Genomic DNA, 22,572 nt, shown 5'->3' on the forward strand with positions numbered 1-22,572 from the left:
GGCATCCCAGCACTTTGGGAGGCAGAGGAGGGCGGATCAAGGTCAGGAGTTCAAGACCAGCCTGGCCAACATGGAGAAACCCCATCTCTACTAAAAATACAAAATCAGCTGGGCGTGGTGGCGCATGCCTGTCATCCCAGCTACTCAGGAGGCTGAGGCGGGAGAACCGCTTGAAGCTGGGAGGCGGAGGTTGCAGTGAGCCGAGATCGCATCACTGCACTCCAGCCTCGGCAACAAGAGCGAAACTCTGTCTCAAAGGAAAAAAAAAAAGAGAGAGAGAAAATCAAGCCCTTAGTCTTCCTGTGTGCCAGGCACTGTCTCAGGTGCTTCATGCAATCGTGCATCACTCAACTACGAGGACACTTTCTGGGAAATTCGACGTTAAGCAACTTTACTGTTCTGTGAACATCACAGACTGAACTCACACAAACCTAGATGCCTGCTACACACCGAGGCTGTGGGGCAGAGCCTATTCTATTGCTCCTGGGCTACAAACCTATGCAGCATGTAACCGTGTTGAATACTGCAGGCAACAGGAATACAATGGTAAGTATTTGCATATATAAACATATGTAAGCATAGAAAAAGTACAATAAAAATACAGTATAAAAAATTAAAAAGTGCCCTGTATGGGGCACTTACCATGAATGGAGCTTGCTGGACTGGAACTCGAAGTTGCTCTGGGTGACTGAGTGAGTAGTGAATGAATGTGAAGGCCTAGGACATTACTATACACTACTGCAGGCTTTATAAACACTGTACACGTAGGCTACACCATCTAAGGCCAGGCACGGTGACTCCCACCTGTAATCCCAGCACTTTGGGAGGCCGAAGCAGATGGATCACCTGAGGTCAAGAGTTCGAGACCAGCCTGGCCAACATGTTGAAACCTCGTCTCTACTAAAAATATAGAAAAGTTAGCCGGGTGTGGTGGCAGGTGTCTGTAATCCCAGCTACTCGGGAGACTGAGGCAGGAAAGTCGCTTGAACCTGGGAGGGAGAGGTTGCAGTGAGCTGAGATCGCACCACTGCACTCCAGTCTGGGCAACAAGAGCAAAACTCCATCTCAAAAAAAAAAAAAAAATTTAATTTCTTAAACTTTTTTGTTAAAAACTAGGATACACTAGCCAGGCGCAGTGGCTCACGCCTGTAATCCCAACATTCTGGGAGGCCAAGGTGAGTGAATCACCTGAGGTCAGGAGTTCAAGACCAGCCTAGCCAACATGGCAAAACCCTGTCTCTACTAAAAATAAAAAAAAGTAGCGGGGCTAGGTGGTGCATACCTATAATCCCTGCTAGGAGGCTGAGTATTGCTCCAACCCAGGAGTATTGCTCCAACCCAGGAGTTGTAGTGAGCCAAGATGGCGACACTACACTCTGGCCTGGGCGATAAGAGTGACACTCTGTCTCAAAAAAAAACTAAAACACACTGGCCAGGCATTGTGGCTCAAACCTGTAATCCCAGCACTTTGGGTGGCCAAGGCAGGAAGACCACTTCAGCCTGGCTTGGGCAACATAGCAAGACCTCATCTCTACAAAAAAAAAATTAACTAAAACACAAACATACACATTAGCTGAGGCCCACACAGGGTCAGGATCATCCATATTACTGTCTTCCACCTCCACATCTTGTCCCCTAGAAGATCTTCAGAGGCACTAACATGCACGGAGCTGTCATCTCCTATAATAACAGCGTCTTCTAGATGCCTCCTGAAGGACCTGCCTGAGACTGTTTTACAGTTAACTTTTTTAAAAATAAGTAGGAGTACACTCTATAATAATGGTAAAAAGTATAGCACAGAATAGTAACTACATACAACAGTAACAGGAGTTTATCATTATCATCAAGCATTAGGTACTGCGCATAACTGTATGTGCTAGACTTTTATATAACTGAGAGCAGAGTAGGTTTGTTTGCCTGAGGACACGTAATGCCTATTGCTAGAGTTTTAGGATGTCCTGGGCAATAGGAACTTTTCGGTTCCACTATAATCTTTTTTTTTTTTCTTGAGACGGAGTCTCACTCTGTCACTCAGGCTGGAGTGCAGTGACACAATCTCGGCTCACTGCAACTTTTACTTCCCAGGTTCAAGCAGTTCTCCTGCCTCAGCCTCCCAAGTAACTGGGATTACAAGTGTGTGCCAACATGCCCAGATAATTTTTTGTATTTTTATTTTTGGTAGTGTCCGGATTTCACCATGTTAGCCAGGCTGGTCTCGAACTCCTGACCTCAAGTCATCCGCCTGCCTCAGCCTCCCTCCCACAGTGCTGGGATTACAAGCATGAGCCACCACACCTGGCCAGCTCCATTATAATCTTACTGGACCATCATCTTACATGTTGTCCATCACTGACAGAAACTCATTCTGCGGCCTGTGACTATAATTCAAAATAGATCAAAGATCTAAATAAAAGAGCTAAAACTGTAAAACTCATAGAAGAAAACAGGCACAAATCTTCACAACCCTGAATTTCAAAAGTGTTTCTAAAATAGGACAAAAAGGCACAAGCAACAAGGAAAAAAGGGATAAACAGACTTCATCAAAATTAAAAATGTTTGTGCTTCAAAGGATACTGTCAAGAAAGTGAAAACATAACCCACAAAATGGGAAAAAATATTTACAAGTCCTGTATCTGTCTGGGTGCAGTGGCTCACACCCATAATCCCAGCACTTTGGGAGGGTTCCAATTTTTCCTTATCATCGTCAACACTTCTTATTTTTTGTCTTGTTTTTTTGAGACAGGGTCTCACTCTGTCACCTACCCAGGCTGGAGTGCAGTGGTGCAGTCACAGCTCACTGCAGCCTCAAACTCCCAGGCTCAGGTGATCCTCCCGCCTCAGCCTCCTGAGCAGCTGAAACCACGGGTGTGCACACGCTCATATTCATATGGGGGTGGGAAGATCGCTTGAGCCCAGGAGTTCAACCAGCCTGATCAACACAGTGGGATCCTGTCTGCACAAAAAATTAAAAAACCAAAAATTAGTCAGGTGTAGTGACATGTGCCTGTGGCCCTGGCTACTTGGGGGCGCTGAATTGGGAGGATCACTTGAGTCCAGGAGGATGAGGCTGCAGTGAGCTGTGATCATCCCACTGCACTCCAACCTAGGCAACAGAGTGCAACTGTCTCAAAAAAAAAAAAAAAAAAACAGTGGGAGGTCCTATATCTGATAAAGGACTTAACTCTATAGTATATAAAGAACATCTACAACTCATTAATAAAAAAAAATAAAATTAAAATGGGCAAAAAACCTAAACAGGTATTTCTACAAAGACATACAAATGGCCAATAACAACATGAAAAGATGCTCAATATCATTAGTCATCAGCAACATGCAAATCAAAACCACAATGTGATACTACTTCACACTCCCTAGTTTGGCTATAATTTTAAAAATAACAGCTGGGCATGGCACACCTGTAATTACACATCTGTAATCCCAGCACTTTGGGAGGCCAAGGTGAGCCAATCGCTTGAGCCCAGGAGTTTGAGAATAGCCTAGGCAACATAACGAAACTCCATTCTAAAAAAATTTTTTTAATTAGCTGGCATTGTGGCCCACACCTGTGTAGTTCTAACTATTAAGGAGGCTAAGGCGGGAAGATCACTTGGGCCTGGGAGTTCGAGGCTGCAGTGAGCTGTGACTGCACCACTGTACTCCAGCCTGGGTGACAGGGTGAGACCTTGTCTCAAAAAAAAACAAAAAACAAAAAACAAAATACGTGTTGGCGATGCCATGGGAAAACTGGAACCCTCATTCACTGCTGGTAGGAGTGTTAGACGGCACAGCCACCATAAAAGCACAGCTCCTCAAATGGCTGTCCCACAATGAGACCACAGTAGTTTGACATGCAATTGTAAGAAATCACACAGAGATTCTGTGTACACTTTACCCAGTGCATTCGTCTCCTGAGGTTACCTTAACAAAGTGTCACAAATCAAATTGGTTAACTTAAAACAACTGAAACATATTTTTATGTTTTCACATCTGGAGACCAGAAGTCTGAAATCCGGCTGTTGGCAGGGCCGTGATCCCTCTGAAGGCTGTAGGAAAGAACACGTCCTTGCCTCTTCCAGCTCCGGCGGCGGACGCGGTCTTCCACACTCCCTGGGTCGCAACACTCGGCCCCCCTCTGCCTCCACTGCCATGGCTGCTTCCCTGAGGCTGTGTCCTCTCCTCTTCTTTTACGGACACCAGCCACTAAATCTAGAGCACACCCTCAATCTAAGATGACTTCATCTCAAGATCCTTAATTAATTACATCTGCGAAGATCCTACGTCCAAATTAGGCCCCATTCTCAAGTCAGGGGTAGATATGAATTTGGGAAGACATTTTTGTTTGTTCGTTTGAGTCGCAGTCTCGCTCTGTCACCCAGGCTGGAGTGCAATGGCGCCATCTCAGCTCACTGCAACCTGCACCTCCCAGGTTCAAGCAATTCTCCTGCCTCAGCCTCCCCAGTATCTGGGATTACAGGTGCCTGTCTCCATGCCCAGCTAATTTTTACATTTTTAGTAGAGACACGGTTTCACCAAGTTGACCAGGCTGGTCTCTTTAGCCAGGCTGGTCTCAAACACCTGACCTCGTAATCCGCCCGCCTCGGCCTCGCAAAGTGCTGGGATTACAGACGTGAGCCACTGCGCCTGGCCGAGAGAACACTATGTTTTTTTTTTTTTTTTTTGAGACAGAGTCTCGCTCTGTCGCCCAGGCTGGAGTGCAGTGGCCGGATCTCGGCTCACTGCAAGCTCTGCCTCCCGGGTTTACGCCATTCTCCTGCCTCAGCCTCTCGAGTAGCTGGGACTACAGGCGCCCGCCACCTCGCCCAACTAGTTTTTCGTATTTTTTAGTAGAGACGGGGTTTCACCGTGTTAGCCAGGATGGTCTCGATCTCCTGACCTTGTGACCCGCCCATCTCGGCCTCCCAAAGTGCTGGGATTACAGGCTTGAGCCACTGCGCCTGGCTGGGAGAACACTATTTCTGAAGTCACGGGTGGATCTGAATTTGGGAAGACACTACTCAACCCACTGCTACTCAGTTTCCCCAGTGATGAAGCTCAAGCACGATACCACAACCAGGATCAGCCTGGCTTTTTGGGTGGAAAATGGGTAAGATGGACACTGCATAAGCAGAAAAACTAGGAAGACCAGTTAAAGGGTGACTGCTACAATCCAAGCAAGGCACTGTGGTGGCTTGGGTCCAACAGTGAGGCCATTAGAGGGAGAGTAGTCAGAGAAACGGGACCTGCTCTGAGGATGAGGCTGACAGGGTCTTCTGATGAACCAGCTGAATTTGAGAGGGGGAGGCAGGACTAAGAATGATTCCTTGCTGGCATTTTTACAGACATAAAGGATAAGTTTTTACATTAACTTGGGAGAACTAACATGTTTATGATGTCCAAGAACAACAAATGTATTTCCACAGTTCAAGTCTTCTGTTCCAAGTGCTTGAATGCCCAGGCTAGAGTGCAGTGTTGTGATCACTGCTCACTGCAACCTCGACCTCTTGGTGACACTCGCCTCAGCCTCCCAGACAGCTGGGACCACAGCCATGAGGTACCACGCCCACCTAATTTCTCTTTGTTTGTTTGTTTTTTGAGAGAAGGAGTCTCTCTATGTTGCCCAGACTGGTCTCAAACTTCTGGGCCCAAGCAGTCCTCCCACCTCAGCCTCCCAAAGTACTGGGATTACAGGCGTGAACCACCACAACCCAGCTGGCTATTGACTTAATGTATCAATTTTATATCCAGTTCCTTACTGAATTTCACTGTCTGTGTTTTAACGTTGACTCTCTTGGGTTTTCCAGGTATAGTTCATTTCATCTAGGTATTCAGATTTAATTGCCGAGGATTATACAATATGGTCTCTAACGATTTTGCTCCCAAACAGTATATTGCTTGAAGGGCTCCCACTGGCCATATCAGAATAATTTGAGTTTCAAAAGGACAAATGGTGAAAATAGCTTTTAACACATTTAATAAGTACAAATTCATTACCACAGGAGCCATTCTACAGTAAAATCAAAAAAATATGAAAGGGGAAAGAAAGCTCTACTTTGAGAAAAGTATCAACGAACAAATGGGGAAGGAAGGACAGACAGAGTGGTTTCCCAGCATACAGTCAATGTAAAGAGTACGAATTTTCTAAAGAAAAAGAAAGCGATAGAAAGAGTCCACAGATGCAGCCAGGTGAGGTGGCTCACGCCTATAATCCCAGCACTTTGGGAGGCCGAGGTGGGTGGATTGCCTGAGCTCAGGAGTTTGAAACCAGCCTGGGCAACACGGTGAAACTCCGTCTCTACTAAAAATACAAAAAAATTAGCTGGGTGTGGTGGCACATGCGCGTAATCCCAGCTACTCGGAAGGCTGAGACAGGAGAATCACTTCTGGGAGGCGGAGGTTGCAGTGAGCCAAGATCGCACCACTGCACTCCAGCCTGCGTGACAAAGCAAGACTCCATCTCAAAAAAAAAAAAAAAAAAAAGAGTGTCCACAGATGGTACTTGAGGTGGCCTCTGCCAGGTGAACAGACCTGAATGAAGAGAAGGTGTAAGCTATCGGATCACTCAGCAGAGCCTCTACGCGGAGGAGCAGAGTGCAAGGCCACAGTCATCCGGCGACGGCCAGGGGGCCACGTTACCTGGAGAACAGCAAGCCAGGAAAAAGTGACAGGAAAGAACTTCAGAGGCAGGCAAGGGCCGGGCGCCAAGCAGAGCCCAGAAGCCACAGGAAGTCTGCATGCAGAGCAGCAACTCCTGGCAAAGACTGCTGCCCCTGAGCAGAGAGCACAAGGGCCACCAAAAAGCAGGGAGAAGAAGCTGGGACCACATCACAGCCATGGAGTGCAGAAGGTGTGTCATAAAGGCAGAGCTGATAGCGTCTCCCAGGAAATGCCATTCTACAGATGGTGTCTAGCACTGCGGGGCGACAGGCAGACTGAGAGAGCTGCATTTCATGCTGGGGTGAAGGTGCCTACCAGTTTTCCATGCAGTCAACATGCAGTCAACTTGGAGCCACAGCAAAGAGGTCAGCCTGGGGCACGAGACTGGAGTCAACAGAGGACTGGATGGCTCAGGGAATAAGGACACACGCAACTCCAGGACCAGACTGGGCCTTGGGGCACATCAATATTTAGAAGTCAGGCTTAAGGCCGGGTGCGGTGGCTCAAGCCTGTAATCCCAGCACTTTGGGAGGCCGAGACGGGCGGATCACAAAGTCAGGAGATCGAGACCATCCTGGCTAACATGGTGAAACCCCGTCTCTACTAAAAAATACAAAAAACTAGCCGGGCGAGTTGGCGGGCGCCTGTAGTCCCAGCTACTCGAGAGGCTGAGGCAAGAGAATGGCATGAATCCGGGAGGCAGAACTTGCAGTGAGCTGAGATCCGGCCACTGCACTCCAGCCCGGGCGACAGAGTAAGACTCCGTCTCAAAAAAAAAAAAAAAAAAAGAAGTCAGGCTTAAGAGGTGAGTCCTCCAAACAGGACTGGAAAGGGGTGGCACAAAACCAGAAGAGTGGGGTGTTCTAGAAGCCAAACAAAGACAACTAACCACAGTTTTTTTTTTCTTGAATTACTACGACAAATGCTGGTGAAAGGACCAGTAAGATGAAGGCTGAGAACTAACCAATGACAATGTCTAGGTCGATGGTGACCATAACCAGAAGGGCGTCTGAGGAGAGGTGGAGACCAAAGCCTGTTTGCAGTGGGCTCAGAGGGCAGCCACAGTGGGGACTGGAAACAGCACAGGCAGAAGGAAACCTGAGTGACTGGGATTTAAGGTACAAAAGGTAAGGAAGAATCTGAATATAAATAGCCGTGTTTTCAAAGACAGTAGGAGATAATGTTAAAGCTGAAAATCAGTTAAGACATCCAACATGACAAGATTTGCAGCAGTGAGGGGATCAAACCCAGCCTCCAATTCAGCCAGAGGTCATGACAACACATGTGCCTTGCCAGATGTGAAAACAACAGAACTGCAGCACACTTCCCCCACCCACTCCAGCCCACACGCAGGTGGACCTCACCACTACACTCCAGCCCGCACGCACGTGGACCTCACCACTACACTCCAGCCCACACGCAGGTGGGCCTCCCCACGCCACTCCAGCCCGCACGCACGTGGACCTCACCACTACACTCCAGCCCGCACGCACGTGGGCCGCCCCTGCCACTCCAGCCCGCACGCACGTGGGCCGCCCCTGCCACTCCAGCCAGCAGGCACGTGGGCCTCCCCCAGGCTCCAGGGCAGGGCAGCCTCACCAAGGCTGCTTCCACCTGCTGACTAGCTCCTCTCTTCCACAAAACGGGCGCGCTCTTCAAGGCTCCCATTCAGTCCTCTTACTTTCCAGCCCATTTTCCAGAGGATGAATCCCTCGTCCTCTCCCCTTGGTCACAGGATTCTTTCCCCAGATGTTCCACAGCACAAACTTGAACTGTTCCTCAGGCCAGGGCACCACTGTCCCATAGAAAGATAGGAAATGCCACAGACATCATTTTAAGTTTCTAGCATCTACAAAAATTGAAAATAGGCCAGGCACAGTGAGTGGTTCACACCTGTAATCCCAACACTTTGGGAGGCTGAGGCAGGCAGATCACCTGAGGCCAGGACATCAAGACCAGCCTGGCCAACACGGAGAAATCTCATCTCTATTTAAAATACAAAAAGTTAGCTGGGTGTGGTGGCGGGCACCTGTAATCCCAGCTACGAGGGAGGCTGAGGCAGGAGAATTGCTTGAACCCGAGAGACGGAGGCTGCAGTGAGCCAAGATCGCGCCACTGCACTCCAGCCTGGGCAACAGGGTGAGACTCTCTCTCAAAAAAAAAAAGTAAAAATAGAAGTAACTAATTTTAATAAATTGCCTTTAACTCAGTATAGATCCAAAATATTATCAACATGTAACCAATATAAAATAGTACCAAAAAAGAGTGTAAACTGTCTTACTAAGTCTCTGAAATCTAGAGTGCATTTCACACAGCACATCTCAGTTCAACATGGCCACACTTCAAGGGTCTGGGGCCCACGTGAGGCTGCCACCATGTTTCTGGAGATCGCAGCCACCTCTCCACTCAGCGCTGCATGTGCAAAAGCCAAACCTTCTCTAAGATTCCATTTGGAATCCTGAGTGAAAAAGACACTTGTCGTATCAGTCTGCAGCAGAGATGAAAACACAGACAGCCTTCCATTAACCACCTACATGAGGCCCTCTTCGCTGCTTCTATCATACCCTGTTTATCTCCTTTAATAGCAATTACCAAAGTGTGCAATTTTTTGTCTTTCTCAAAACTAGGACACAAGGGCTTCTGTAAGTACGAGACAGACGCCATGTGCACTCTCATGTGGCCCCCGGTGCAGAAGTCGGCACACGAAGGCAGTAAGCACTTGTCACAAAAATCAACAAATTAAGGAACACATGAATGGATAAATGGTTCCTGTCTACACTGAGAAGTCAGTTAATTCCAAAAATATTCACTCTGGGCCACAAAAACATATGTAAATAAATAAAGGCACAAGTCAATTCCGGCCCTTTCTCCTTTTGTATCAGCTTACACAACAATTTACCAAGGACCTGAACTGTGCCAGGCAACATTCAATGGGTTGGGGAACCAATAAAGCTAAATAGGCAGGCTGTGGTGGCTCACACCTGGAATCCCAGCACTTTGGGAGGCCGAGGCGGGCAGATCACTTGAGGCCAGGAGCTCGAGAGCAGCCTGGCCAACATGGCAAAACTCCGCCTATACTAAAAATACAAAAATTAACCGGGCATGGTGACATACACTTGTAATACCAGCTTCTTTGGAGGCTGAGGCAGAAGCATCACTTGAACCTGGGAAGTGGAGATTGCAGTGAGCCGAGATCGCACCACTGCACTCCAGCCTGGGCAACAGAGCGAGACTGTCTCTTAAAAAAAAAAAAACTAAAGAAAGCTCTAACCTCAAAGAGTTTACAATCTAGCAATTGAGACAAACAAAAAGACCAATAATTAAAACACAAAATAAATGTTACATCAAAAGACAAGGTGCTTTGGAAACAATGACTAGATCTCAATCAGGGGTCAGCAAACTACAGCCTGCCACCTGCTTCTGTACAAACTGAAAGCTAAGCATGATTTTTAGGCTTTTAGATACATAACTCATAAAAAGTATGTGAATGTTTTTGGCCGGGCCCGGTGGCTCACACCTGTAATCCCAACACTTTGGGAGGCTGAGGCGGGTGGATCACGAGGTCAGGAGTTCGAGACCAACCTGCCCAATACGGCAAAACCCTGTCCCTATTAAAAATACAAAAATTAGTTGGGCATGGTCACACGCACCTGTAGTCCTCCCAGCTGCTTGGGAGGCTGAGGAAGGAGAATTGCTTGAACCCGGGAGGCGGAGGTTGCAGTGAGTCCAGATTGTGCCACTGCACTCCAGCCTGGGTGACAGAGTGAGGCTCCGTCTCAAAAAAAAAAGAAAAAGAAAAAGTATGTGAATGTTTCAAGAGTCAAATGAAACTGAAATTCCAGTTTCCAAACATTTCCAGCTTTACCAGCACACAGTCACCCCCGCTTGTGTACGTATTGCCTGTGGCTGCTTTCCTGCCATAAGAAAGCTGAGCAGTTTCCCAGAGACCACGTATGGGCCTCTCGGTGGGCCGCAGTGCTGCTCCGCAATGCCGGGCGGGATCTGCTGTGCCGAGTGCCACCTGGTCACCGTACTGCTACTACCACTTACCAAGACAGCTCAAACCCATCGTGTCAAAACAAGAAGGGAGGAGCGGGCCTCAAGTGCTGTGCCTTTAATCCACACTGCAGCTGCAACTGTATGGCAAAGCACTGTGTTTACCATGCAAGGACACGTCAGACGGGGGTGAGAGGACAACGCACACGCAGATGAAGTACTCATCATAAAGTTCCCAACGCTCTGAAGGCAGCAGTCAAGTCAAAAAATTAAGAAGCTCAACAAATCCAAATGAGAAAAACGCAAAGAGGTCCACACCTAACACACATCACCATCAGGCTGAACCACAGACAGAGACTCAGAAGCAGTGAGAGAGGAGCGACATGTTGTGAACGAGGGTCCTGAGAGATGAGCAACGGTGCCTCATCAGAACCACGGAGCGGGAGGCAGCCAGACAACACCTTCAGAGTGTTAAAAAACCTTTTTACACAAAACTATTTCATAAAGGACCTCATCAGAAACCATGGAGCGGGAGGCAGCCAGACAATACCTTCAGAGTATTAAAAAACCTTTATACACAAAACTATCTTCATAAAGGAAAAATAAAGCATTCCAAGATAAACAAAAGTAGAGAGTTCGTCACTGAAAGACCTGAGAGTCCTTCAGGATAAATGAAAGGGCACGAGACAGAACTCCAGCCCACATGAATAGAGAGCACAAAGGCCCGGCGTGGTGGCTCATGCCTGTAACCCCAGCACCTTGGAAGACTCAAGGAGGAGGATCTTCTGAGGCTGGGAGTTGGAGACCAGCCTGAGCAACATAGTGAGACCCCATCTCTACAAAAAAAAAAAAAAAAAATTAAAAATCAGCAGGGAAGGCCGGGCGCCGTGGCTCACGCCTGTAATCCCAGCACTTTGGGAGGCTGAGGTGTGCGGATCACGAGGTTAGGAGATCCAGACCATCCTGGCTAACACGTAGAAACCCCGTCTCTACTAAAAATACAAAAAACTAGCCGGGCGTGGTGGCGGGCACCTGTAGTCCCAGCTACTCGGGAGGCTGAGGCAGGAGAATGGCGTAAACCCGGGAAGCAGAGCTTGCAGTGAGCCGAAATGGCACCACTGCACTCCAGCCTGGACGACAGAGAGACACTCGGTCTCAAAACAAACAAACAAACAAAAATCAGCAGGGAATAGCGGCACGTACCCACAGCCCCAACTACTCGGGAGGCTGAGGTGGGAGGATCTCTAGCCCAGGAGGTCAAGGCTGCAGTGCTATGATTGTGCCACTGCGCTCCCACCTGGGTGACAGAGTGAGACCCTGTCAAGAGGGGAGGGGGAGGGGAGGGGAGGGGGGAGGGGAGGGGGAGGGGAGGGGAGGGGAGGGGAGGGGAGGGGAGGGGAGGGGAGGGGGGGGAGGGGAGGGGAGGGGAGGGGGGGGGAGGGGAGGGGAGGGGGGAGGGGAGGGGGAGGGGAGGGGAGGGGAGGGGGGAGGGGAGGGGGAGGGGAATCAAGAGCACCAGTAAAAGCAACTACACAAGTAAATATGGACGACAGTATAAATGTATTTTTTTATTTATAATTTGTTTTTTCTCCTATATGATTTGAAAGACAATTGCGTAAAGCAATAACTATAAATCTGTGTGGATGGGCACACAGTATAATGTAATTTGTATGACAACAGTACAAGAAGGGCAAAAGAAATTGAACTATACACAAATATTCCATATACTATTGCAATAAAGTTGGTATTAATACAAACAACATTATTAAAAATTAATATACTAAATTGTAATCCCCAGGACAACCAAAAAAAAAACAAATAAAAAGTACAGTCAGCTGGGCGCGGTGGCTTATGCCTGTAATCTCAGCACTTTGGGAGGCCAAGGAAGTCGGATCACCTGAGGTCAGGAGTTCAAGACCAGCCTGATCAACATGGAGCAACCCTGTCTCTACTACAAATATAAAAATTTAGCCGGGCGTGGTGGCGCATGCCTGCAATCCCAGCTACTAGGGAGGCTGAGGCAGGAGAATCGCTTGAACCCAGGAGACAGAGGTTGCGGTGAGCTGAGACCACACCATTGCACTCCAGCCTGGGCAACAAGAGCGAAACTCCGTCTCAGAAAACAAAAGAAAAAAAAAAAAAGTTCAGTCAAATAAACAACAAGGGAATTAAAATGGTATACACTAGAAAATATCTAACACAGAAAAAAGTAATGAGTCAGGCATGGTGGTGCGCCTACAGTCCCAGCTACTCAAGTGGCTGAGGCGGAAGGATCCCTTGAGCCCAGGAGTTCAAGGCCACAGTGCACTATGATCAAGGCTATGAATAGTCACTGCACTCCAGCCTGGGCAACATAGTGAAACTCTATCACCATGGGGGAAAAAAAAAAGTAATTGAGACAGAAAGTAGCAAAAAAGAAAGAAGACGCAGAAAGCAAGTATAAATAGACAAGTATAAACCCTGCCTTTCAGTAATTAAGTTAAAGGGAATGGAGTATAAACTTTGCCTTTCAGTAATTACCTTAAATGAAATGGATTACATGTTCCACATAAAAAACAGAGATTGGGGGAATAGATTAAAAAACTGGGGTCCGGGTGCGGTGGCTCACGCCTGTAATCCCAGCACTTTGGGAGGCCGAGGTGGAGTTCAGGACCAGCCTGGCCAACTTGGCGAAACTCCGTCTCTACTAAAAATACAAAAATTAGCCAGGCATGGTGGCGGGCGCCTGTAATCCTAACTACTTAGGAGGCGGAGGCAGGAGAACTGCTTGAACCGTGGAGTTGGAGGGGATGGGGGCAGAGGTTGCCACGAGCCGAGGTCACGCCACTGGACTCCAGCCTGGGTGACAGAGCGAGACTCCATGTCAAAAAAAAAAAAATGTGACCTTAGTCCTATGAGCTTCTTCCTGATGAGCAAGGAGGCCCTTGGGTCCAGACTTTCCTCCCAAAATGACCCCCAAACACCGGTCCCTGCCCCTGCCTGAAAGGAAGACGTGGCGCCAGCCCCTGACAGAGGCCAGAGTAAGAGAGGAACAGAACAAGCAGCAACCAAGCCCACGAGGAAGCAGAGCATGAAACAGGCTTCAGAAACAGGCTTAGCAAGTGAGCGGCGAGCGGACTGGGAAAGCGAACATAGACAAACTCAGTCCACCACGTTCTTCAGGGGAGATCAGAACTGACTGCCAAAATCCCCAATTTCTGGTAATAACATCTGTCAGCCATCCACAAGCATATGCACTGCTTGGGAGGAGGACGAAGAGGCACTGCATTATTTGACCAGCGCTGAAGTGACAGAATCTGATGATATTAAATCAGGTTACAGAATAAATTTTTATTTTGATGAAAATTCTTACTTCAAAAATAAAGCTTTCTCACAGAATTTCATCTGAGAGTCATGATCCATCTTCAAAGTCCACGGAAATCAAATGGAAATCTGGAAAGGAAACTCTTCAAGTCAAATGCGGAAGAAAGCCAGTAGGAAGAGGCATCCTGAGGAACCAGACAGGTTCTTCACCTGGTTTACTGGCCATTCTGACACAGATGCAGATGAGCTAGGAGAGGCCAGCAAAGACCATACTTGGCCAAATCCATCACAGTGCTCCTTGGTCCCCAATATGGATGATAAAGAAGGAGAAGACGAAGATGATGAGGAGGAGGAACTGGAAGGCACTGATGAAGAAGGGGATCAGGAGAGATAACTAATAGAACACGCATGGACTAGAACCTTCTTTTTTTAAAGCTGTCTCCAGTTGCCGGGAGCTTGCTTTTTCCCCTTGTGCTCACCCGGTTCTTGAGGTCTCTCTTGTCTACAACGTGGATCTCAACTTATCTGGGGGGGAAATACCTTGAGGAGAATAAAATGTGAAAAGAATCTCTACCTCTTTCTGTTTCAGACTCATTTTTATCCCTTCCTGTCTCAACAAACTTGTATGGAATCAACATCACCATGTTCTGTGGAAAAGAGAACAACCTTCTGCCCCCTTTGCGCTGCTGGAAGCTACAGGGCACCAGGCCCCGATAATGCAGAGAATTCTGGCTTTTCTTCCCTTCTCTGTATATTGGGCTCAGAGAAAACATGTATCTACTTGCTATTGTTTAAAAAAAGAAAACTTCAGACCAGGCACAGGGGCGCACACCTGTCATCCCAGCACTTTGGGAGACCAAGATGGGAGGAGCACTTGAGGCCAGGAGTTCAAAACCAGCCTGAGCAACATAGCAAGATCCCATCTTTACAAAAAATTTAAAAATTAGCTGGTCATAGTGGCAGATGCCAGTGGTCCCAGCTGATTAGGAGGCCGAGGTGGGAGAACTGCTTGAGCCCAAGGTTGAGGCTGCAGTGAGCTATGATCACACCACTGCACTCCAGTCAGGGTAACAGCAAGAACAGGCCTCTAAAAAACACAAAAATAAAACAAAACAAAAATTACAATTAAAAGCTTTAAAAAATAAGGTTACAGGCCAGGCGTGGTGGCTCACGCCTGTAATCCCAGCACTTTGGCAGGCTGAGGCAGGCGGATCACCTGAGGTCAGGAGTTCGAGACCAGCACAGCCAACATGGTTAAACCCCGTCTCTACAAAAATACAAAAATTAGCCGGGCACAGTGGCACACGCCTGTAATCCTAGCTACTCGGGAGGCTGAGGCAGGAGAATCACCTGAACCTGGGAGGCGTAGGTTACGGTGAGCCAAGATCACGCCATTGCACTCCAGCCTGGGCGACAAGAGCTAGACTCCATCTCTAAATAAATAAATAAGGTTACAGAAGGCCAGCAAAGGGTGGGTCTCAAATGCCTGGGTGGGCTGCGTGGCCATTCTGATAACACGGCTCCTCCTCTGGCGTGATTAATGGAGATGTGCGATGGACATCCTTGCAGTTTAAGGTGACACCTTAAAAATAAAATCTCCTACGGCCGGGCGCGGTGGCTCAAGCCTGTAATCCCAGCACTTTGGGAGGCCGAGACGGGCGGATCACGAGGTCAGGAGATTGAGACCATCCTGGTTAACACGGTGAAACCCCGTCTCTACAAAAATACAAAAATTAGCCGGGCACAGTGGCACACGCCTGTAATCCTAGCTACTCGGGAGGCTGAGGCAGAAGAATGGCGTAAACCCGGGAGGCGGAGCTTGCAGTGAGCTGAGATCCAGCCACTGCACTCCAGCCTGGGCGACAGAGCCAGACTCTGTCTCAAAAAAAATAAAAAAATAAAAAAAAATCTCCTCTATCAGGTAAGAAAAATACATATATATGATTCAACTGCTGAATCTACAAGATCCAATCTCAGATGGAAAGGACTAAAAGAGACATCCCTTCTACTGAAGACACAAAGAGATTAAAAGTAAAAGGCCAGAAAAAGATAAGGCATGCAAAAATAAACCATTAAAAAAACTGAAGTGGCTATACTGATATCGGACAAAACAGACTTTAAAACAAAAACATTTATAGAGACAAAGAGGGACATTTCATAACGAGAGAAAGGTCAAAACAACCGGGCAGACGTAACAACTATAAACACACGCACGATAATGCAGCCTCAAAACACGAGGCAACAACCAACAGAACTGGAGGTACAAACACGAAATTCAGCAGTACTGTAGATCTCATACTCCACTCCCCATAACTAATACTCAGCAGTACTGCAGATCCCATACTCTGCTCTCCATAACTAATACTCAGCAGTACTGTAGATCTCATACTCCGCTCTCCATAACTAATACTCAGCAGTACTGCAGATCTCATACTCCACTCTCAATAACTAATACTCAGCAGTACTATAGATCTCATACTCCACTCTCAATAACTAATAGAACTAGAAAGAAAATGAGAAAGAATAAGGAAGACTTAATACTATCAACTAATTCAATCTGACATATAGGGAACAGTCCACCTAATAAATGCATAATGTACATTATTTTCAAGCACGGATGAAACACTCCCCAGGACAGAATATAATTAGGGATTTTTTCTAATCTAACAAATTAAACACATTGAAATTATACAAAGTATATTCTGATCATACAGGAAATTATATTAGAAATCAACAAAACAACAAAATCTGGGAAATACCGAAATATTTAGAAATTAAATGACACACTTCTGAAGTCACAAGGGAAAATAGAAAATATTCTGAACTGAATAAAAATGAAAATACAACATATCAACATTTATAGGAAGCAGCTTGTTTTTTCCCAGGACACGTGTAACAACAGATATGTATGGTCTCGGACTTCTGAAGGCCAGAAGTCCATGATGAAGGTGTCAGTAGGCCGTGTGCTCTGTAATGGCTTTGGAGTGCCATCCCCTGCCTCGGCCAGGCTCTAGGGTCTGCTGGCCGTCCCTGACAGTCCTTGGCTTATGGAAGCATCACCCCAGTCACGCGGCACCTTCTCCCTATGTGTCTGCATGCTGTCCTCTTTCTGTGCAAGTCTGTGTTCACAAGGCATCCTTTTTTTAAGAGGACACACAAGTTATACCGGATTAGAGGCCTACCCTACTCAACTATGATCTCATCTTAATTAATTTCCAAATAAGGTCAAATGACCTATTTCCAAATAAGGTCAAATTCTGAAGTACTGGGGTTTAGGACTTCAACATATTTTTGGGGCGAATGGAATTCATTCTATAACACAGCTAAAAGCATTAAGAAACTAGTAAAAAACTAGGCCGGGCGCAGTGGCTTACACCTGCAATCCCAGCACTTTCGGAGGCCAAGGCGGGTGGATCATTTGAAGTCAGGAGTTCGGCAAGACCAGCTTGGCCAACGTGGTGAGACACCATCTCTACTAAAAATACAAAAATCATCCAGGCCTGGTGGCGGGTGCCTGTAATCCCAGCTACTTGGGAGGCTGAGGCAGGTGGATCACCTGAGGTCAGGAGCTCAAGACCAGCACAGCCAACATGGTGAAACCCTGTCTACGAAAAACACAAAAATTGCTAACTTTTGTACTAGCAAAATACAAAAATACACTGGGCATGGTGGCACATGCCTGTATTCCCAAATATTCAGGAGGCCAAGGCAGGAGAATCGCTTGAACCCAGGAGGTGGAGGTTGCAGTGAACCAAGATGGTGTCACTGCACTCCAGCCTGGGTGACAGGGCGAGACTCCATTTCAAAAAAAAAAAAAAAGTTGCTTCTCTGAAAAATTGAACATAATTCACAAAACTTTAGCTAGAATGACCAAGAAAAAGAGAAAAATGACCCCACTTACTAAAATCTATTAGCATCAAAGAGGAAACACAAGCCCTGACAGAAATAAAAATGGTTGTAGGGAATACTATGAGTGACAGCATACCACACACTAGATAACCTGGATGCGATTAACAAATTCTTAGGAAGACACGGAACAACAAAGATAACTCAGGAATAAACAGCAAACCTGCACACCTAGAACAAATAAGGAAATTACTACTTTTTAAAGTTTCCGACAAAGAAAAGCCAAGATCTAGATGGCTTTGCAGGTGAATCTTTTTTTTTTTTTTTTTTTTTGAGACGGAGCCTCACTGTCTCCCAGGCTGGAGTGCAGTGGCGCAATCTCGGCTCACTGCAAGCTCCGCCTCCCGGGCTCATGCCATTCTCCTGCCTCAGCCTCCCGAGTAGCTGGGACTACAGGCGCCCACCACCACGACCGGCTAATTTTTTGTATTTGTAGTAGAGACGGAGTCTCACCACGTTAGCCAGGATGGTCTCGATCTCCTGACCTCATGATCCGCCCCGATCCGCCGGCCTCAGCCTCCCAAAGTGCTGGGATTACAGGTGTGAGCCACCGCGCCTGGCACGCAGGTGAATTTTAACCAAACATTTAAAGACGTGATAACCGGTGCTTCACAAACTCTTCCAAAAACGGAAAAGGGAAATACACTTCTCAACTCATTCTATGAAGCCAGTATTACCTTTGCACCAAATACACAAAGATAACACCCAGAAAACGACAGGCACTTGCCTGTAGTCCCAGCTACTCAGGAGACTGAGGTAGGAGGATCACTTCAGCTCAGCACTTCGAGACTGCAGTGAGCCATGATGGCACCACTGCACTCCAGCAGGGCCACAGAGCAAGACCACCTATCTAAAATAAAATTTAAAAAATGTTTTAGGCCAGGTGCAGTGGCTCACACCTGTAATCTCAGCATTCTGGGAGGCCGAGGCAGGTGGATCACCTGAGGTCAGGAGTTGAAGACCAGCTTGGCCAACATGGCAAAACTCCGTCTCTACTAAAAATACAAAATTAGCCTGGCATGGTGGAACATGCCTGTAATCCCAGCTACTCGGGAGGCTGAAGCAGGAGAATCACTTGAACCTGGAAGGCAGAGGTTGCGATGAGCCGAGATCACACCATTGCACTCCAGCCTGGACAACAAGAGTGAAACTCTGTCCAAAAAAATAATAATACAAAAAAATTTTTAAAAAACAAGTACCTACAGACCAACATAATACCACTTATGAACAAAGATGTAACAATCCCCAACAAAATACTAGCAAATCAAACTCAGCAAGATTTAAAAAGGATTAGACACCATACCCAAAAGGATTTAGTGCAGAAATGCATAGGCGGCTGAGCATATGAAAATCAATGTCAGACACTGTATCAATAAAGGGGAAAAACTACAAAATCATCTCAACAGATGGAGAAAAACATTCTGACAAAATCCAAAACCCCTTTATAATGAAAACACTCAACAAGCCAGAAGTAAAAGGGAATTCCTCAATCTGATAAACGGCATCTATGGAAAAACCCACAGCTAATATCATACCTAATGGTAAAAAACGAAAAGCCTTCCCCTAAAAACAGGAATGAAGATGGGAATGTCAGCTTTCACCACTTCTATTCAACATTTTACTGGCCAGGGCAATTAGGGAAGGAAAAAAGTGTCCAGATTTAAAAGGAAGAACTACAACTCTATTCCCAAATGACAAAGTCCTGTATCTAGAAAATCCCAAGGAATCCACACCAAAAAAATTCAGCAAAGTTGCAGGATACAAGATCCAATATATAAAAATCAATTTTATGTCTATACAATTGCAATCTAAAAATGAAATCTGGCCGGGCATAGTGGCATGCACCTGTAATCCCAGCTACTCAGGAGGCTGAGGCAGGAGAACTGCTTGAACCCAGGAGGCAGAGGTTGCAGTGAGCCGAGATCGCGCCACTGCACTCTAGCCTGGGTGACAGAGCGAGACTCCATCTCAAAAAAAAAAAAAAAAGAAAGAAACTTTAAAAAATTATATTTATAATAGCATCAAAAAGAATGAAATACTTCTAAGAAATAACTACAAGGCCGGGCGCGGTGGCTCAAGCCTGTAATCCCAGCACTTTGGGAGGCCGAGACGGGCGGATCACGAGGTCAGGAGATCGAGACCATCCTGGCTAACACGGTGAAACCCCGTCTCTACTAAAAATACAAAAACTAGCCGGGCGAGGTGGCGGGCGCCTGTAGTCCCAGCTACTCGGGAGGCTGAGGCAGGAGAATGGCGTAAACCCGGGAGGCGGAGCTTGCAGTGAGCTGAGATCTGGCCACTGCACTCCAGTCTGGGCGACAGAGCGAGACTCCACCTCAAAAAAAAAAAAAAAAAGAAATAACTACAAGACTTACACATGAAAATATTGCTTTTTGTTTTCTTTTGTTTTTTGAGACGAACTCTCGCCTCCCAAGTAGCTGGGACTACAGGTGCCCACCACCACGCCTGGCTAATTTTTTATATTTTTAGTACAGACAGGGTTTCACCGTGTTAGCCAGGATGGTCTCGATCTCCTGACCTCGTGATCTGGCCGCCTCGGCCTCCCAAGGTGCTGGGATCACAGGCATGAGCCACCGCGCCTGGCCCTGAAAATATTGTTAAATAAAATTGAAGGCCAGGTACAGTGGCTCACACCTGTAATCCCAACACTTTGGGAGGCCAAGGAGGGCGAATCACAAGGTCAGGAGTTCGAGACCAGCCTGGCCAACGTGGTGAAATTCCGTCTCTACCAAAAATACAAACAAGAAATTAGCTGGGCGTGGTAGCTGAACTGGAGTGCCACTGCACTCCAGCCCAGGTGACAGTGCAAGGCTCTGTCTCAAATAAATAAAATAAAATAGAAGACCTAAATAAATGGACAAGCATCCAGTGTTTCCCAATTGGAAGACTTGCTATTAAGATGGCCATATCCTAAATTGATCGACATATTCAACACAATCCCTTTCAAGATCCCAAAAGGCTTTTTTGCAGATATTGACAACATGATCCTAAAACTCACATGAAAATGCAAGGGACAGCTGGGCGCGGTGGCTCAAGCTTGTAATCCCAGCACTTTGGGAGGCTGAGGCGGGCGGATCACGAGGTCAAGACATCGAGACCATCCTGGCTAACACGGTGAAACCCTCTCTCTACTAAAAATACAAAAAAAAAAAAAAAAATTAGCCAGGTGTGGTGGCGGGTGCCTGTAGTCCCAGCTACTCAGGAAGCTGAGGCAGGAGAATGGCGTGACCCCGGGAGGCGGAGCTTGCAGTGAGCCAAGATCACGCCACTGCACTCCAGCTTGGGTGACAGAGCGAGACTCTGTCTCAAAAAAAGAAGGAAAGGAAAGGGGAAAGGAAAAAGGAAAGAAAGGAAAGAAAGGCAGAAAGAAAATGCAAGGGACCCAATCTTGAAAAAGAAAGACAAAGTCAAAGGACTCACATTTCCTCATCACAAAACTTATTACACTGCTGCAATGCAGACAGGGTGGTACTCGCGTAAGGACAGACGTATAGGTCCATGGAATAGAACTAAGAACCCAGAAATGAACCATCACATTTATGTTCAACTGATTTTCAAACATGATGGCCAGGCAATTCCATGGGGAAAACACAGTCTTTTCAATGAGTGCCGTTGAGTCAACAACTGTAAGTGAAAAGAATGAAGCCTGGATCCTACCTAACATCATGTACAAAACTTAAGTCAACACGGATCAAAGAGCTAAAACTATGCAACTTTTCCAAGGAAACATAAACTACCTGGTTTGGATTGGGCAATCAGATGCGACAACAAAAGCAAAGAAACCAAGGGGAAAAACAAGAAAGCTGGATTTCATCAAAAATTAAAAACATTTGTGCTTCAAAGGAAAGCATCAAGAAAAGAAAAATTAGGCCGGGCACAGTGGCTCACACCTGTAATCCCACCACTTTGAGAGGCCGAGGCAGGCGGACCACTTGAAGTCAGGAGTTCAAGACCAGCCTGACCAACGTGGTGAAACCCCGACTCTACTAAAAATACAAAAATAAGCCGGGCGAACACCTGTAATCCCAGCTACTCAGGAGGCTGAGGCAGGAAAATGGCTTGAACCGGAGAGGTGGAGGTTGCAGTGAGCCAAGATTTCACTTCAGTCTGGGCAACAGAGTGAGATTCTGTCTCAAAAAAAAAAAAAAAAATTAGAAAGTGACAAGATAACCCACAGAATGAGAGAAAATATTTGCAAAAAAGTAGAGCAGGGTGGGGGGTCGGGGAAGGATTAGGGAATGCCTGCTAATGGGTATGAGGTTTCTTTTTGGGTGACAGAACGATCTGGAAGTAGTGGTAATGGTTGTACCATTCCAAACATACCAAAGAACCCCACTGAGGTGCACATTTTAAAATGTGAATTTTATAGTAAATGAATTACATCTCAATAAAAATAAATCATCTGCTCCTGTACTGATATTGGAATATGGCAATAGCGATCAGTGTGAAGACCTTTTCAAAGATGAACCACAGAAAACTTACCACAGATAGGCACTTAACAGATGAACGGTTCCAGTAATTTTTACGACAGGGAACATTAACCTTGAACCCCAATTAAGCAAAATGTTATCCCCCCAACAATTCTGTTCTTCTAATCAGTAGATCTGTATTACAAAAAAAAAAGGCCGGGCGCGGTGGCTCAAGTCTGTAATCCCAGCACTTTGGGAGGCCGAGACGGGCGGATCACAAGGT

At 46.7% G+C, this 22,572-nt stretch overlaps 1 protein-coding gene and 1 pseudogene across 7 annotated transcripts in view; one reads left to right on the top strand and one right to left on the bottom strand.

The window, feature by feature from the left end:
* Positions 1 to 22,572, bottom strand: part of EHMT1 (euchromatic histone lysine methyltransferase 1) — a 226,360-nt gene that overhangs the window by 187,123 nt on the left and 16,665 nt on the right. The window lies entirely within an intron of this gene.
* On the top strand, positions 13,599 to 14,451 carry LOC117099444 (annotated as a pseudogene).

Source organism: Trachypithecus francoisi, unplaced genomic scaffold (genome assembly GCF_009764315.1).
Source record: "Trachypithecus francoisi isolate TF-2019V2 unplaced genomic scaffold, Tfra_2.0 Lachesis_group16, whole genome shotgun sequence".
Classification (NCBI taxonomy): domain Eukaryota; kingdom Metazoa; phylum Chordata; class Mammalia; order Primates; family Cercopithecidae; genus Trachypithecus; species Trachypithecus francoisi.